Raw genomic sequence first — 6552 nt, 5'->3', positions numbered from 1 at the left:
ATAACCTATGCTATTAATACCACCACACAACTTACAGTTATTACTGACTATATCATTTTAAAACAAAGTTGGTAACTAAATTTCTCATACACTTTTTGTAGCAAAGTATGTTGTAAATATCAGTTAGCTTCTTTTTAAAAAAAAAAAACAGGAGTACTTGTGTCACCTTAGAGACTGAGTGCCACAAGTACTCCTGTTCTTTTTGCAGATACAGACTAACACGGCTGCTACTCTGAAACCTTCGTTTTTTTATTATTATTATTTCAAAAGACTCTTGAAAGGGAATTGTTCAACACTTCTCTCTTCCAGAGCACGGTGGAATGCAGCCTCCAGGTTTTAGTCGGTAAGCTTGTTTCTGAACTGGCTCGTCAGAAAGTGAAGCACGCTGAATGCACGCTCACATCTAGCTGTAGTTGGAAACACTGCTAGAGTCACTGTAGCCACACGTGCTCATTCTTTGTAGTGAACTGAATACTCAGGCAGGTCCCACCAAAAGTCACGGTGGCCTCACATGAAGTTGGTGGTGGCCTCATGCAGCTATGGTGGCTGTGCTTGAGACTCGCTAGGCTATCTCAGTCCATCCTCCAGGGGCTGGCACAGGTTTGTTCCTGTGAATGCATGTGTTATAGCCTATAACAGAGGAGGCCTCCTAGTGAGGGAGTGTTACAGCGGGGAGTGAGGGTTGGGATCAGAAGGGGGGGTGTTATGACAGAGACCCTCACAAAGGGGAGGATGTTATGAGAGAAGGAGTTTTGGAAAGGGTCATGGGGATTGTTATTTGTGTGACTGGAGGGAGGGAATCCCGCGCACAGCTGCAGTAGCACTGAGGCAGTTGTTCAAAAACGGGGGTTCTGGCAGGAGAAGGGAATGAGAGGGGGTGGGTGTGTATTGTGCCAGGGTCTGACTAAAGGAGCCTGTGGCTATGTTGGCACTGCATAAAGTATGGGATTGACCTCGACTAGGTACAGCAGCAAGGTAATAACTACCTGGGCCTCCTCTCCAACAGGGTTTTACAGGAAGTTGTAAAATCAGCCCTAGTGTTTGCAATGAAGAACCCGCTCTATGTGTGAGGAGAGCGGGAGGGGGAGTGAAAGAGCTTTGTGCCATGGGGGAATGGACTGGTGCTGGGGATACTTGGGCCCGAGCCGCTGTGCACTGGCGGGAAGCATTTGACTCAGCACAGAGTGAGCGTGTCTAGTTTTCTCCAGAGATCTCCGCAATGTTTATGGCTGAGCAGGAGCATAAATCTTATTGGCTCTGAGTCCTTGGCAGATAATTCTTCCTTCCTCCTCCCCCGGCCCCGCCTGTCGCCGAGGTGCTGTTTAAAGCCTACAAATGGGTACAACCCAGTGTGCTGAGTGCGTAGAGACACTTTGGGGAGAAGCAGGGGCTGAGACGCGACCTGTCTGGCAATCAGTGCGTTGGCTCCGGTTCCCTCCCACTTCGGCTCCTGCAGCCTCCTGTCACATCAGTCTGTGGGATGCTCATTGCCCGCCCCTCTAAAGTCCCCTGCATAAAACGCTTCTAAGCCTGCGAGGGTAGGAGTAGCTCTGCTCCATGCTCACAATCCTGATGGCCCCAGCCCTGCCAGGGAAGGGGGCCGGGCACGGAAGGGGAGGCTACGCCTCTGTGATTCCGTCGTGGGCTCTGCTTTGGCTCTTGAGGTTTACAAGGCTATGGAGGCCTCTCAGTTAATTACAGCTGTCACAGTCAGTCTCTTGCCCTCTTCATTAGCCCTCCAGCCAGGGTTGGTGACATTTCCATTCCCAAGGCACTGGGGGAGGTTCTGGCTCACAAGGAACTGGAGCTGGCAAAGGTGGCTGGGGTGGGACAGGGCTGCGTGATCATTCATCCCATCCCCCCAGCTGCGGGAGGAGAGAGGGTAAAGCCCAGGCCCTCGGCTCCCTGGATGGAGAGATGCAGAGAAGGCACCTTGAGTAGGGCTGGTTCTTGCAGCAGCTCTCCCCAGTTGCCGTGGCAGCAAGATAGATGCAGGGCAGTCCTCCAGCAGGACGCTGCCGGTGCACGGACGGACGGGGCCGTTGAGAGGTGGCAGTTGGTTGTTCCAAGGCATTATGCTGGGGCCAAGTGTAATGTATTGAGTCATTATGGCATTATCTCTTCATTTCGCTGAGAGCTGCTGCCGGAGCACAGGGAGGAGAGATGGGACCAGAACCGTTGGGGAGGGGAATTGACTCATTAGCTGCTTGCAGGAATCGGGCTCAGCATCCCTGCTGTCAGGGAACGGTGCTGTCGCTGCATGGGGGGCTCAGGTGCTGCTGCAAAGGGCAGCGTTTGTTAGAAAGTAAAGGTGGGTTCGGAAGTGCACACGTGTGTGTCAGGGGTGCACATGTGTGTGTCAGGGGTGTGCCTGTGAGAGCACATGCACAGGATATCAGCTGCACACACACCGACCCCTACCCACCCATGCCCTTCAAGAACAAACACACATCCCCAAGCCTCCCATTCACACACGCCTCCCTAACCCTGCAATCTCCTCCCAACCTACTCTCATATCAAGAGACATCTCCAGCTCTGCCATTCGATCTGCTGACAACAATGTACAACACACAATTACGTCTACACAAGTTCACCACACCTCTGCGCATATTCCCAACAACACACACACGAGTACATCTACGTGCAATTAGTCTCACGATACACCCAGCTGTACATACACCCTGTTCGCACTTACCCCACTCCGACATACACCCCTCCCTCCACTCACGAACCTACCCCTGTACGCACACACTTGCACATATCCATACACTCCCAGCATCAACAAACTCCTACCCTTGCACCTACAGTGCCTCAAGTGTATCCGAAAGTTTATCCCTTTAACCTGCACACATGGCCCACACTGACTCACACCTTTTTGCACACCCCACCCTGACCACTCCCCCCTTGCTGCTGAGAACAGATTGCCAGGGTTCCCCAGTTGAGACTGGCTGGGCTGCGCCAGGTCTCAGGACATGCCGCGTGCTCTGTGAGAGATGGCGCACCCAGCTGGCCCATACATCTGGAGCAAGGGGGCAGGTAGGTGTGGAGCCCCCTGTCCACACTCTGTCACGGGAGCTCGATATTTGAGGGGATTGATAAAGGGATAGGAACACTTCCTTTCTAGCATGTAGGTCTGAGTCCGGCCAAGGTTGGTGGTGGCTGAGCGTACTTACAGGTTGCGGCTGTTCAGTGGCCTGTAGATCTCAATCTAGCTCCTCATGGGCAAGTGACCACATCACAAACTCCCCACATGTGTACACACACACACACACACTTTAATGTCCTGGCTGATGGACAGTGACACACACAGTGACACCAGCTGGCTTCACCAAGACTGCTTGCCCTCCCCACTCCCTCCTGGGGATGGATTCTCCAGTTCCCAACGCAGGCACCTCTGGGGATGTGGGGATTGGGTGGGGGGAGCTTGCATGGGGCTGCCTGACTTGCAGATGAGCAGAGAGGCCTTCAGTCTCTGGGGCTGCCAATCCAGCACCAAACTGATGAGGCTGCTTCTCTCAGAAGGCCCCAGCACCTCAAAAAGGCAGGAGACTTCCCCCCCCCCCCACGTGTCTCTGCAGAGGGAGCGCTGGAGAGGTCCCTGCAGGGAGCAAAGTCCTGATGCTTCCAGCAGGCCGCTGCTGCCAGGGGGTTGCTGAGTGGGTTGTTCAGCACACTTATCATGCTGCCTGTGGGAGCAGTTCAGAGAGCAGGGCCTGGGGGGTTGTTCTGGCCACAGGGGCCTTGCGGTGACTGGTACAGAGACGCCCACGGAATAACGCCCACTGCGTCACGTGCTTCCTCCAGTCACGGCCATAAAATGGCCTCCAACATCCTCCAGGACAAATCAAGAGCCCGGGGATCAGGCTGTCCTCTGGGTCTGCACAGCAGTGAGCACTCGCCTCTCAGTACCTTCCCTGGGCCACTGAAGGGCTCAGGAGTGAGGGGAGCGTGGCAGGAGGGCTGAAATTCCGGGCATGGCGTTAGAGGGTCTCTGCACACCCACCGCAACCCCCTGAGAGACGGCCAAACAGGAAGGAAATTTGAGGGCTCTGAGTCCATTTCCCTGGCCCGCCTCTCACTTTGTCATTTCTCCCTCTGGCGATTGGAATAAAACACATTTAACACAAAGGGCCTCCTCCTACCCCAGCATCTGAGGCAGATGCAACCCCCTGAAGCATCAGTATCATGTTGGGGTGGGGGTGGGAATGTGTTGCCACTGTCAGTGTGTATGTGTGTCCTAGACTGCACATTCCACTAATCCTCTCTTAATGTGTCTGGCAGGGCTTCCTCACAGCAATGTCCTGTTGGTGTCAGCTGGGACTCTAGTGCTGTGAGCTTCCTCTTGGCAGTGCCCTGTCATTGCCCAGCCATGACTCCAGTGCTGTGATCTTCCACTCAGCAGTGCCGCATCAGCACCAGCTGTGACTCCTGAGGCAAATGCCATCCATGAATGAGTCAGCTGTCCACAATGGCACAAAGCCCACCTTTGATGCATAACCTGGATGTCAAGAAGCAGCTCTGGCACTTGCACGTTGGGTTAAGTGAAGTGCTGGGATCAAACAGCCCTGGCTGCATCACTCACTCCCCAGCTGCTGGTCTTTGGCTGCGGATGCTTCTCTGTCTCGCCCCCCTCCACCCCCCGGGCTACTTCCCCTCTTTAGACATGGATTGGGGCCATTAACTTTTTCACTCCGTGCTGGTGTGAGCACCATAGACTTCTTGCTGGACACTTTATCAACACAAAGCATTTGCCAAGATTTACAGGGCTCTTCCTGGACTGTGTAAGGTAAAAAATATCCTTTTCAAAGCAATAAAATATAAAACGGGACCCAATTTCTCCCCAGGGTAAGAATCATTATGTTTGACAAGGCTGTAAAACACACAGTGCGGGGGCGAGAGCTGGAGTAAATGCTGCCTTCGGAAAACTCCTTCATTGCAAGGCTGGGATATGGTTCCCTTACAAAGCAGGGCCCGAGGGTCTTGGGAGGAGGTAGTGTCTAATCGGCACCTCCTCCTGCTCTCAGCAAGGGCTGGGCAGCCCCCTTCCTTCCTGCCCTCCACAAAGCCCAAGTCAAAGGCTTTCTCTATGGGAACATCTACACTGCCAATGAAGGTGTGGTTGTAGCATGGGTTGGTATAACCACAATGCTACATAGCTTCAATTTAGCTAGCAGCACAGGTAAATATAGTACTAGAGACACGGTGGCATAGGCTTCAACACAATTTAGCAATCTACAAACCTGACGGGGAGCCTGGATGTGTACTCTGGTTGCTAGTCTGTTCCACAACATCTATAGTAGCATTTCTCCAGTAGCAGCTGTGTTAGTCTGTATCCGCAGAAAGAAAAGGAGTACTTGTGGCACCTTAAGAGACTAACAAATTTATCTGAGCATAAGCTTTCATGAGCTACAAGGTGCCACAAGTACTCCTTTTCTTTTTATAGTAGTGTTGTTATCTGTGCTAGCTCCATAAAACAAGCCTGGGTATGCCTACATGCTACACTCACGCCCTCACTTGCAGTGTAGACATACCCTCTATGAGACTGGTTTAACTAAACCCACCTTAAATCAATCTAGTTAAACTGGTGCAAACTGCTAATGTAGACACACTTAAACTGGTTTAACCCTTGCTTAAATCAGTGAAGCATATTTTGGTGATTTACCAACACAACTGATTCAAGGCAGGGTTAAACTGGGTTAAGTGTATCTTTAGTAGTGGGCTTGCTCTGGTTAAACTAGAGGATATATTTTAAATCAAACCAGGTGGACAAGGCCTGAATTTCAGTTAGTCTGTACCAAGGCCAGGCGGGTCCCAGATGGAGACTTCATCTACATGAGAAAAGTCCAATCTCTGCTGATCCGGTTCTGTCTATTGTTAATCTCATCTATGCACCAAGATGGGTAAACTTTGTGCAGAGTATCTCCGCCTGTACTTTGTTAGTGAAACCTGGGCTACAGTGCTCTGATTTCAGTTAGATTGGTGGGGAAGGGAAGAACGCTATTGCTGCAGCCTCTGGGAGGGAGGAGGAGGAAGAAGAAAGAGGGCAAATAACAGGTACAAATAGAAAACTAAAGTGAGATGAGAGATGTAGCTGTAGGGCTCTGTCATCCCCTTGCACACATGGGGTGAGTTGTGCACTCTGGATGTAGTGTGAGCTGCATCTTCTTATCCGCCGTGTTCCGTAGGCCACGTGCTCTCAGCAAAGACGTGGGAGAAGCATCGTCTTTGGATCTCTCTCTGTTTCCTGCTGGCATCTCCAGTGCTTAATAAAATCAAATTGCCCCAGGACTGGAAGGTTTTGAAGTTCAGTTTTAGGAGGGGAATAATAAAAAACAGCTGAGAGTGTGTGTGGGTGTGTGTGTATATTGGACTGTTGCTGTTCTGAAATCCCCACCCTCTTCTCTCCAATGTCTTGCTGTATCGTGGACAGACACTTTCATCTTGCTTTGATGGTACCTGCCGCATATACAACTGTCCCCATCCCCCCCGCAGCATATTAGAAGTGTGTCCCCCTTATGTCAAGGCTGTCAAGCCAGGAATCATACACAGGGC

General features: G+C 51.7%; 1 long non-coding RNA gene across 1 annotated transcript; it reads left to right on the top strand.

Annotated features, from left to right (window-relative positions):
• The first annotated feature begins 309 nt into the window (after positions 1 to 309).
• On the top strand, positions 310 to 4828 carry LOC122457036. The gene is made up of 2 exons (XR_006276307.1): positions 310 to 343; positions 4282 to 4828. It is a non-coding gene; the product is annotated as an uncharacterized LOC122457036 (long non-coding RNA).
• Positions 4829 to 6552: the final 1724 nt, after the last annotated feature.

Source organism: Dermochelys coriacea, chromosome 18, assembly GCF_009764565.3.
Source record: "Dermochelys coriacea isolate rDerCor1 chromosome 18, rDerCor1.pri.v4, whole genome shotgun sequence".
NCBI lineage: Eukaryota > Metazoa > Chordata > Testudines > Dermochelyidae > Dermochelys > Dermochelys coriacea.
The sequence above is the reverse complement of the archived record's forward strand: the minus strand, read 5'-3'. Positions and strand labels throughout refer to the sequence as shown.